Genomic DNA, 12,532 nt, shown 5'->3' on the forward strand with positions numbered 1-12,532 from the left:
AGGTGAAAACAGGAACTATTGTCATGAAATAAAGAGTGTTTTCAGCAGATCTGTTAATATTGATGAGCCTCAGACTATCAACACTCATTCAACAAGCCATTCAGGATCATCAGCAGATCATCTCACTTTATTCTGAGTGTTTGCTGTTAGAAACACATTATTTGAGTCAGGATACATGATAAAAGTCTGCAAAACTTCTCTATTGAAAGAAAATACTGTAATTTCTCACAATACCAGATAAAACCTCAATAATACAAAATAAAAATAAAAAAAAATAAAAAAACTATTCACACTCATTTTCATAAACCACTGCAGATAAGTAACTATGAATTGAAACATGGTTTGGTTTTATGAAAACTCATTGTCATAAAGTAATCAGATCTTTAACATGTAACAGTTTTTATGTGCAGAAACTGACAATGATCAGTGGCAATTATGTTTACAGTGGCAAACTGTATTTTTATTTATCTGTATTAACATGTATAGATTTATGTATTAAAATAGGGAAATATGTATAATTAATACAGCTTTCAGCATCAACTGTGGCAGAATTAATATTGCAATTATTTAGTCTGTTTGTTCAAAATAAAGTAAAGTAAAAACAGTGTGATGCAATTTATGTGAACGTAAAACTATCTTGAACAAAGATTATTAGGGATGAGTATGTTTATTATCTTGAGTGAACTAGACAGGAACGCATTCATTTGACAAAAATTACAATTGCTCTGAATTACAATTTTTCCCATTCATTTCAATGGGTGCCGATTTTTGTCCACTAAAACCAGATTAAGGATTTTTTTTTTTTTTTTTTTTTTTTTTAACCCACTTAACATTGTAGAATCGAGTCAATTTTTGTGTGTGTGTTTAGGTGGCAAATTTAGGAAATGTAGCCAAGTCTTGTACCGCTCAGATTAAGGAAAGTATATTTAAAAAATAAATAAAAATGATTTTGCCCACATTTGTCCAGAATACGGTTTGAGGTTAATAATAGGTTCTCAAGCATTACTGAATTACAATCGTTGATCATCACCATGTTTGATATTTGTATGTTGAGATTTATGTTCTTCTCATTGCAACTTATGCAATTTATTTGCCCGGGTGAAACTGTGTCTCTAGTTTAAAGAGTCAAATGTTAGTAGTTAACTTTAAAAAATCAAACTTGGAGATGAAAAACAAGGATTGTTTATTAATTCAATTAATTGTTTAATTGTTTAACTGCCTAATGTCTGACTAGTTTAAGCCTCAGAGTTTGAAAAAGTAGTTTTTTTCGGAAAATTCTAAATGGTGGAAAACTTTTCATGACGGAAAATGACGTCATAGGGTGCAATCGAATCGGCTTGAGCTAGGGAATCCGAGGGAAAAAAATGTTGAATTTTGTTTCTAGCCCTTATGGTTCAAAAGTTATTAGCATAAACATGAGTGAAACTTTGGACAGTTGGTGGCGCTAGAGGGATGAGTTGGAGACACAGTTCAGACTGCCCTCTATTAGTGTGCCAAATTTCATAACTTTCCCAGTCGGAAAAATGAAGAATAATAATAATAGGAACGGGAACGAAAACAAATGTGCCTCCGCACCGTCGGTGCTTGGCCCCTAATAATAATAAAAATAACTTGGAATTAGCAAATACGACGTACATCTGATTGAGCAATAAAACATCTGAAAACAATACATTCTATACTTTAAAACCTGCATGTAATTGCAAATTATCTAACAAACAACGTAAACTGTACATTACTGTGACGGAGAGTAAATGTAGAATAAGTAAAAACACTGCAATGCACAATATATCCGCTGTACGAAGCTTGAGCGGAATTATGAGGTCATGATTTTCGTTTTAGCAAGCGCGGTGAGGGGAAACAGGGGAACCGAATTCTCCGGAACACCGGCTCTTAGATCCGGCTCATTCGCGAACGACCCATCACTATTTCTCAGTCTGCATTCTATTCGACTGAGAGAGGTAGGCTAAGTGTTAACATCAGTGCGATAAGCTTGAAATATACTGGTTGTAACTTTAGCTTTAGTGCACATGGTAACTTGTACGTGTATTGGCTCATAACATTCCCTGGAATGTTAATGTTAAAGTTTAGAGAACCCCCCCACACAAAAACGTTTTTATGTTATTTTGTTCATTTAGTTCGTATGTATTCTAAATTTATGATGGGGTTAATGCAGTAAGTGCGTTTAAATCAATGTTGGTGCAAATCATAGACAGTATATAAACTGGACACAGCGAGCCCATTGGATTCAACGGAGACAAGTGAAGTCAATTAGAAGCACTAACTTCCTGATGGTCGAGCGTACTGCGCAGACTCAAACTGAGCTTGACGACGTAGATGTGACGTGAGCAACCCGTCTATCTACTAGTAGCTGTACCAAGAGAAATCTGAATCATTCTTCTCTTAATCTGGTGTCCTGCTTCAGACCTAATTTAAATTTATGCAGGAAACAGAAATCCGATCAGTTGTCCAGATACAGAGGCTACTTAATGTGAACAAATGTAAACGCGCCATGCCTGACTGATATATAAATATGTATATATGTATGTAAATCTCTCTCTTTTTTTAAATATTAATATTTGTTGTTTTTCAGACCAGCTGCTATAGAAGAAAAACTGAAATCTGAGTGCTATGGTTTAATCTCATATCACCTCTGTTATAGAGATTTTTGAATCAGGCTTATTGAAAGGCGATTCGGTCAGTCTTGGTAGGAAAATGTTAGCAACATGTCCATTTCAAGTGTCTAATTTGTGCTCATTCATGTAAAAACCTGTTTATTTAATTGATTTTTGGGAAAGCTGCAAGTCATTTGTCCTGGCTTACAATATTTTACACAACTTCTAATTTTCTTAAATCTTTTTAACAGAGGTGAAGTGTATGCGTTTCTGTACATCACTTTTTTTTGCTCTCAAAGTCAAAGGGGGCTGACTAAAACATTAATGCTAAAAAGAAGGATTAGCATTTGTTGTACATTATAATTATTATTCTTGTTGGCTGGGTATACTTTTTCAGTCAAACAGTTAAATTGCCCTTTTTTGCTGTGATACAGTGACATACCATGTAGACTTCACAGTTGTTCAAGAGATATTTTATTAACTCCTTTTCTGAATTACATTAACATTTCATATTGAATGTCTACTGTTAAAATATGAACTAAGAATTCCATTTTTACCAGGCGAAAAAGACTTACAATTAAATGTATTAAATATGTACTTAAGTATGTTTTTAGTACAAAACAAATGTACTTTAATGCATTTATAAAACATTTAACAGTACGTCTTTTTCACCTTGTATGTACAACAGAGGGAAATGGCAAAACATCATACTGTGTTGTAATAAAAAACGTCTAGGTTACGACCTCTGTTCCCTGAGAACAGGGAATGAGACACTGCATCGATGACGCTATGGGGAACACCCTCCATGTGAACCGGTGTTTGAAAAGCTGTAGAATCACGGCAATATAATTTGACTGGCGACAGCCTATGACACGACTAGTGCGACTCAGAAGTATTAAAGAGGCGCCTAGAGAACACCGTTCCCCAATAGCATCATCGAAGCAGTGCAAGTTCCCTTTTGAAAGGGAACAGTTGCTTTTTTAGCAGAGGATAATTTTGCTTTAATTTAAAAATAAACTCCTCTTTTTCCCCTTTCACAGACACTGTGATCAAACAATTTCCAACATGTCTGAGGTGCGAGCACTGATTCAAAGGAAATGCAACGAGGCAAACTCAAAGACCAGTCACTCCAATTCACTTGAAGGATGAATATGGTTTGAGTTGTAACAGTACTGTAACTGTTTGCAGCTATTAATGACTGCACTTTATTGACTGTAGTTAGGTTTATTGACTCAAGTTAGTTTTTTTGTTGTTGTCTATAATACCTCTGCAGATCACTGTATTTTATGTTAATGTATTTTTTTTTTTTTTTTTACAGTTTACATATGCTGCTGTACTGATGTACTCTGGGTGTAGTACGTTAAAGTTGACTAGCTTTCAAAGTGTGTGTGTTTTATACAAATATTTTTTACTGTGTTTTACGGAATGATAATTAGGGGTTCAAGCATGAAATGCTGAAACCCTATTGTAATTGTAAGGATTCGTAAAACGCAACGTGCAGGACAAACCGTAAGGCCTAGAGACGTGAAACCTGGCCAGATGGTAGGCCTCAATTTGGGGACAACCTATCAGAGTATGACCCCAATTGGCCCATAGGTGGCGCTACAGCAACCAAAAGTACTAAATCGCTCATAACTCTTATACCGTTTGTCCCAGGATCAAGTGTCTTATATCGTTGGAATCCTTGGCTCAAGGCGGACAAAATGGCTATCTCCGATTTGCTCGCCCTTCAGGCGCCAATTTCGAGTAAATTGCATTTTTTTGAAAAACCTATTTTTGCAAACTTCTCCTAGGTTTTTGGCCCGATCGGAACCAAACCACTGCAAGAATATTCTCTGGAGTCTGACAATCAATAATCATCCAAAAAATTCAAAATTTCAATTAACGGTTGATAAGGGGAACCAAAATATTTGATGGCACCAGGGCCACTTTTACTAAAACGGTTATAAATTGTGAACGGAAAGAGATTTTTTTGCTAAACTTGGCATACATCTTCCTGAGCTCAGTCTGAGATCACTTGAAAAAAATCACAAAAATTGGCCACTAGGTGGCGCTATAAAACGGTTATAACTTGTGAACGGAAAGAGATATTTTCGCAAAACTTGGGACACATGTTCATGAGCTCATTCTGAGGTCACGTGAAAAAAATCACGGCAATTGGCCACTTGGTGGCGTTATAAAATGGTTATAACTTGTGAGCGGAAAGAGATATTTTCGCTAAACTTGGGACACATGTTCATAAGCTCAATCTGAGTTGACATGAAAAAAATCGTGAGAATTGGCCACTTGGTGGCGCTATAACAGTGAAAAAATCATGAAAATAGCTATAAGCGCACCCAACCGTTAGTCTACTGAAAATTGGCACGCAGTGTCTTTGTCCAGGGTGCCATGATATGGCGCTTTTCCACTGCATGGTACGGTACGGTTCGGTTCGGTACGGCACGCTTTGGCGCTTTTCCACTGCATGGTACGGTACGGCTCGGTTCAGTACGGCTCACTTATGACGTATTTCCACTGCATGGTACGGTACGGTACGGCTCGCTTCGGCTCGCTTTAAATGGTACCACCTCTGTTGAGGTTCCAAGCGTACCGTACCGATACTAAAATGTGACGTGAAAACACTGCAGATCACTGATTGGTCAGACAGAATCATCACTACCAGCGTCATTGTATTTACAACACGAGACACTAAACCCGCTAGATTTAAATAGCCAGTAGACAACAGCCAACGCTGTAGCGCCTGTTTTAAAAGTATTTGATTCAAAAAAAGAGTATAAACTTAAAAAAATAAATGGCTGAATCGTGGTCAGTGGACGAGGTGCAGACGTTCCTCTTGTTGGTTGCCGAGGAGCGGATGGGGAAACCCGGAATGAAAAATTCGCATTTAATATGATGATGTCATGGCAGTAGAGACGGCAACTATAACGATCAGTCACACCCACTTTGAAGTGGTACTAACTGCAGTGGAAAAGCAACCGAGCTAAAGCGAACCGAACCGTGCCGTACCGAGCCGAGTCGTACCACGCAGTGGAAAAGCGAAGCGAAGCGAGCCGAACCGTTCCGAACCGAGCCGTACCATGCAGTGGAAAAGCGCCAATAGTCTATGAGAACATTGGTGTATCTCAAAAAACTCAGTATACGTCATTGGCACAATGCCTTGAAGGAGCCTTAGAAGTTTCAAGCCCGTGTTTTTTTCACAGGAGTGACCTCCTAAGACTCCTGAATCCTTGCCGAGTCCAACAATACCAAACATGCCAGGTTTCGCCTTATGGTTTTTGTAAGTGTCATTTAGAGCTTTAAAAAATTGTGGTTATCTTCAAAGCCGTTAGTCCGATCGAGACAACAACAAAAAAACAAAGGAAATTTGAAAACATAGGTAAATAGCTAAACAATAACGCCAAAATGTTAAAATTATGATAGGAACTGACAAAAAAAAAAAAATTAAATCCAATCAATTTCACCCATGAATCATTTTGATGCTCTCACATGTTTGAAACGAACAATGATGGATTGTGATGAAATTTGTTTTGAATTGGGACTGGCAAATCCCCGTCCATACTGTCAATGACCGTTCGCAAAGACCCGCCCACTTTAGTTACTGTTGCTATGTCTGACAAGCGACGCCACTCTCACACCACACCAAGTTCTCACACAGTGAAAAATACATTGCGGATCAGAGAAAAGACTGCGCGCTGACAGACAAGTACTTTTGATATGAAACAAAGTCTCACCTTTCAAATGTAGTAATTTTTTAGAGACATTTAAACAATAAATACCGTTTTGTGACTCTTTAATGTGTCTGACAGATCGCTGTAGACTCGAGGCTCAGTTAAAGCTGCTTGTGAACTGATCATCTCTTCCTTCTAGTTAATTTATAGCATTAAAATAAACATGAATGAACATAAAAGGAATGTTGTTTTAAAGTGCTAAGACGTCAGTACACTTTGTTTTTCAAATTTAAATCCTCCAATGTTAATCTACTAACTCTCCTGACTGCTTTGTTGGACAAAATGGCGGATTATGTTGCACAAAGGAAAGCTCGGAAAATCCCGCTATAATGTAAGAGAGCATCTTTTTTATGTATTTAGACCTAGGCCTAACAATGTGTTATGGTGCGCTGTCACCAGTGTTTTTTTTGTTGTTTTTTTGTTTTGTTTTTGGTGAGCGTAGGCTACTCCTGATTTTGTTAGTCATCTCATCTCTTATATGCTGTGTATGATCATATCCTGCCCTATTCATGGTAGCCTACTCGCGGACATTGCGTCATCAATGTCATCAATTGCGTCATCAAGGGGCCCGCCTTGATAATCCTACTTAAGGGCCCGGTGTTGGCTCGTTACGCCACTGAATATAATTGTCTAAACTCCTTATCAAAATTACATATTTACAACAAATCTGACACATATATATGGGCACACTTTGAGTACTACTAATATAAGTGGTGGAGATCAGGCAAGACTATAAGACTCAGGCAAAAAGGTGCTATAACTGTAAAAACGCTTTAAAACCATATATTTCCTATGGTAAACTGCCTGTATTGGCTGTAAATTTACTTTTTCATCTATGATGGCAGTTGTTAAATGCAGTTGTTAAATGCTAAATAAAACTTAATGTCTTTTGATGCTTGTGTGCTTAAAGGCCTTAAAGGCCTTAACTGCTTGAACCCCGATAAATGCTGCTTGCAGCTTTAATTTTTCACTGTATTTGTAATACATTAAAATATATTATTTTCATACTGAATGGTTTTATAAAAATGTATTTTTATTATACTAATAGTGGCTCTTATAGTGTTATTCTAATACATTATTTATAAGCTGATATTATATTTAAAATATACTGGGAACACATTAATGTGAAGCTAAAAATATACTTAAGCTGTAGTTCTAAAACATATTTAAAGTGTATTAAAAATACAATTTAAAGAAGTGCTATTAAATTACACTAAATGTACTTAAAATAGGTCCATTTTAACACAATTAAGTATATTAAAATATATTACTATTACCTTAAAATTGAACTAAATACATATTAAAGTACATTTAGTATACTTTAAGATGTCTCAAAATAACACAATTAAATATATAATTAATACAGTACACTTAAGATACATTAAGTATATCAAAATAAGCACAATTTAAATATATTTCCTTTTCACCTGGGCAAATAGTGACCTTAACCCGACCATAACCCGAATATTGGCAGCTTGTAAACGTAGTCATTGTAACACTGTATTTTCTCTTACTTGTAGACTGTTGGCGATTGCATCGAGGAGGAGGGCCTGTTCTATGTCGCTGACTGGCATGTCCGGGTCCTTCAGCAGGAGGAAATAATCCAGGCCTGTCCACACTGTGAGGTGCTGCTGTTGGGTGACCGACATCAGGACCACAGCTATGCCGCAAGTGTGGACCACCCCTTCCTGGAAGCCAAAGAATACATGGCATCGACGAACCTCATGAAGCCATCGGAAAAATGTTTCGCTGCAATCCAGCTTTTGGAGGGAGAATTTGCGGGGCACATAGACACTTTCTGGCCTCACAACAAGATCACCCAAAACATGGAAAGGACTCTGGGCAGTCTAGGGGTGTTCAACAGCCTCTTTAGCTCGCACCCTGAGCATGCCAGTCTATTGGAGACAATAGCGATTAAAAAATTTGTAATGTGCAGGCTCGGGGCGGAAATCCGCGAGAGGAACAGGAGGCTGAGCAAACAGCAAAGCGCCATAGCAGCTCAGAGAAAGCTGTCCTCCTTCACGGCCTGAATGGAGCTGGAGCTAGAAGACCATATTGCTGTCGCTGTTCCTGTGGAGAGGTGTTTTTCTTAACATAAAAAAAGTTTAAAACAAGTATTCTAAATAATTTTTTTTTTACCACATGGAACGATTGTTATTTTCCTTTTTACATTAGCTAACTAGAACTCTTTGTAACTTGTGTATTAACCGAGAGAGCCTTACCTCATTTTGAGGGGTACAGCGTCATAGACCTCCATTCATTCTGCACTCACCTGCAAGCGCCCCCGCATGGACAGAGACGTGTTACTGCAGCCAGTCCAGAAACCGGAAGTAACCAGAGAGTGCTAATTCTTGCTATTAGACATTCTCTTATCTGACGCAGCCGACGTAAACCTATGCCTGGAAAAAAACACCACTGCTGATAATGTGTGGTCAGATGCTGCATCTGATTGGCCCATGTCCTATGAATCAGACGAGTTTAATGTTGACGTTAACGTGATTGATGGATTTTGGTCAGATGCTCTGACAGAAACTGACTCAAGTGATGACGAATTTGTTGAGTCTGCAGAGTGTCTTGGGGAGGAGCTCAGAGGTTGGGCAATAGACAGCCAAATACCACAATGCCATCTAAATGGGCTGTTGGGCATCCTGAGAAAACATCATCCATATCTCCCAAAGGATGCCCGCACTCTTTTAGGCACTCCAACTAATTATGAGGTCCAGCAGATTGCTGGTGGCACCATGCCTTATTTTGGAATTGGGAAAGGCATTAGGCATGTGTTAAACAAGATAGAGTTAAACCTCTCCCAAAGGCCATTTATTTACAAGTAAATATTGATGGACTACCTTTGTTCAAAAACAGCAATAAGCAGTTCTGGCCCATTCTAGGCTTGGTAGAGGAAGACAAAGCAAAGCAACCATTCGTCATCGCTTTGTATTTTGGATCTTAAAAAAAACAGAGAATGTCAATCTGGTCCTAGAATCATTTGTGAATGAATATGGAAAGCTTAAATTAGAGGGTGTGGATGTAATTGGCAAATGTGTAGATATTAAAATTTCAAATTTTGTTTGCGATGCAAGTGCGAGGGCTTTCGTAAAAAACATTAAAGCCCACAATGCATACCACGGCTGTGAAAAAATGCACACAGGAGGGAACATGGGTGTAAAATCGCATGACTTTTCCTGATGTCGATTCACCTTTACGGACAGATACGTCTTTTATTAATAAAGACGATGAGTTTCACCATAAAGGGACCAGTGTGTGTTGACTAGGGTTGGAATTGGTATGGTCTCCCAATTTCCATTAGATGTTATGCACCTGGTTTTTCTTGGGGTTGTGAGAAAGTTGATAGGGTTTTGGATGAGGGGACCACTTCCAACTCGTTTAGGTGCTCATCAGATAGGCCTAATTTCTGCAGTGCTTATGTCCTTTGCCATGAGACTCCCCAGAGAGTTTGCACGAAAAGGGAGATCCCTTGTTGAGGTAGATAGGTGGAAAGCAACAGAGTTCAGAACTTTTTTCCTGTACACTATTAAAAAAAATTGATAAGGACCCCTACCCAGCCCCTTCAACAGATCATCAGGATATTGTCAGAAAAAGCAAGTGTCAGAAGTAAAATAAGGGTATGCAAGGATGGTTTTTACCAGGAACATAAGAATGGGCCTTTTCCATGCAATGTGACTTCTCAGCAGTTTACACAGTATAAGAAATATGTAAATGGTGGAACTTTAATTAGTTTATCAGAGGGAGACAACTATATTCTGTTCAATGGAGATATTTATATAGTGAAAAACATTTTAAAAGACAAGGAAGCATCGCATCTAGTCTGTCTTAAATTCCAAAACAAGTCATCTTTTTTCACCTATCCCATTGATTCATCAAGTCTTGATATATCCTTTGTGAAACAACCCGGGCAGTCATTGACTATTGTTCCTACACAGACTGTTTCAAAAGTCCTTCTTTTTCAGTATAAGGATGGGTTTGTGGCATATCCTTTACTGCATACTGCTTGATTCTTCCATAGGCTTCTAAGGGATTGAAACTTGCTGGCCCAGAAAAGTTATTAAAGACATCGTTAATATAGTCCAAGTGACTACAGAGGTTCAATATTAAGTTTATCAAGCGACGAGAATACTTTTCGTGCGCAAAAAAACAAACAAAAATAACGACTTTATTCCACTATTCATTTCCTTCTCTCTGGGCCTCGAGTTAGTTCACGTAGTGTTTTAGCGCAGCGCGTCTGTGTTGCACTTCACACGCATCACACACATGACCAGCATCGGCCAATAGTGAGCCTACGTGGTGACGTGCAACACAGACGCCCTGCGCTAAAACACTACGTGAACTTACTCAAGGTATTCTAAAAAGTATATCTATAAAAAGTATTCTCGTCGCTTGATAAACTTAAGATTGAGCCACTGTAGTCACTTGGACTATATTAACGATGTAGGAAACATACAAATGCAAATGACACATTTCTGAGTGCTTTATTAAACAGAAATTTCATGTTTAATCCCATGCAACAAGAGATTAACACGTTTGCCAAATTGCTTTATGTTACACTTACTCTCGCATCAGCTGTTGTGTAAACAGTAGGGGTGTAACTGTTCACAAAATTCACGGTTCGATATGATACACTTGTGTCACGGTTCGGTTTGGTACATTTTTGATACAGCAAAAAGAATACCAGAGAAATTTCCTGGATTTAATTTTTTTAATCTTTTTTTTTTATTAAAACTAACATCATAAAGTATGACATTTTTTTACTTTAAGCAATTCTGGAGCTATAATTGACTCTTCTTAGGAGCATATAAAACAAAACAGCTCCTTGGAAAAAATATTGTAGTAGTTATAAACAAAGGTTTATTTTAGTTCAGAATGATTAACATTTGAGGGCAGCAATTGTATTCATAACATTGTCAAAATAAAACGACGTAATGTTACTTGAAGGCATTGTAGCCTACTATTCCTGCCAAACTTACATGGTTGCAGTGAGTGTTACTACGGTAAATCCATGGTGAATGTTGCTGATCTGTGGACGCTGGATAGTTCATTCATGCCACAATGTTTCTTCCTGGTTTCCACGTCAGTGCTGTTTGATCCGTTAATAACGGAGACAATGTTGTGGTCGCGCCGGCGGATTATGAGCGCGGCCACCACGCGCAACGCGCCTACATTTGAAATAACGAAATTAGTTTTTTCTTCATAAATGTGAACACGAAAAATAAGATAAAATGAATATATTATGTTCTGTGGAGAGCCAACCCTTCTTCATCCGGTGGGTAGTAGGCAATTACTTTTGGTTTGCTTAGCCTTAGTGTAATTCACAGAATTACTAAAAAATATTTTGCTACCTAAAAGTTAAAGATTTTTTTGTGTCACGCATACACTGTAAACCCCAATGTTGTCATTAATAAAGCAATCAAGTTATCATAACTTAACATTACTTACAATAGCAAGTTTTTGCATCAAAAATTAAACAGTTGAGTTTAATGTACTCATTTGGCAGCAAAAATCCTTCGGGTTAAAATTTTAAGTGTTATGAACTCAAAATTTCAAGTTATTTAAATGATTCGCTATGTCTCTGTTTAAAATGATTGGTCGTACCTGAAATTTTGCCTTTACAACATGCTGATTGGTCCATACACAAGGCAGTAATTTTTTTTTGTCCATCGTGAATTTGCTGATGCAGGCAGCAGCCCAGAGGCACTGACACTGCATAAAAACAGTAATTTCGGGGTTAAAATAAAACGGAGCGGACATTTCAGGCCTCGCATTTGGAGCTGAATCACACAAGACTTTAAACTCCTGACGCCTGTAAATGGAATCTATTTTGAACCGACTACTGCTGTCTCAAGTCTCGATTCGAGCCTGTTCTCCCCCTCCCCCGCTGACTCACTGCAGTTCTTGCGTGCACAGAGAGCTTCCAGTATTTTCTGAGGCTGAGAAAACGTATATGGTAAGTCATAAAACTATTTTAAATAACATGTTTGCCAGAACATAAAATCAACATTTGTTCAATGTTCCAACAGTTTTTTTAACTGTATTTTCTAGACCGACGTTGTTTTCGAGCCGTTTATTCCCGCTCCTGCTCCATTCAAATCTTGCGCGCTGACAACGTTCAGTATTTTCTGTGAGATTTACATCAGACGAAGGTTAAGTTCCTCTTAATGCTACGGAATAGTGCTGACC

This window comes from Leuciscus leuciscus, assembly GCF_965113295.1.
Source record: "Leuciscus leuciscus genome assembly, chromosome: 1".
NCBI lineage: Eukaryota > Metazoa > Chordata > Actinopteri > Cypriniformes > Leuciscidae > Leuciscus > Leuciscus leuciscus.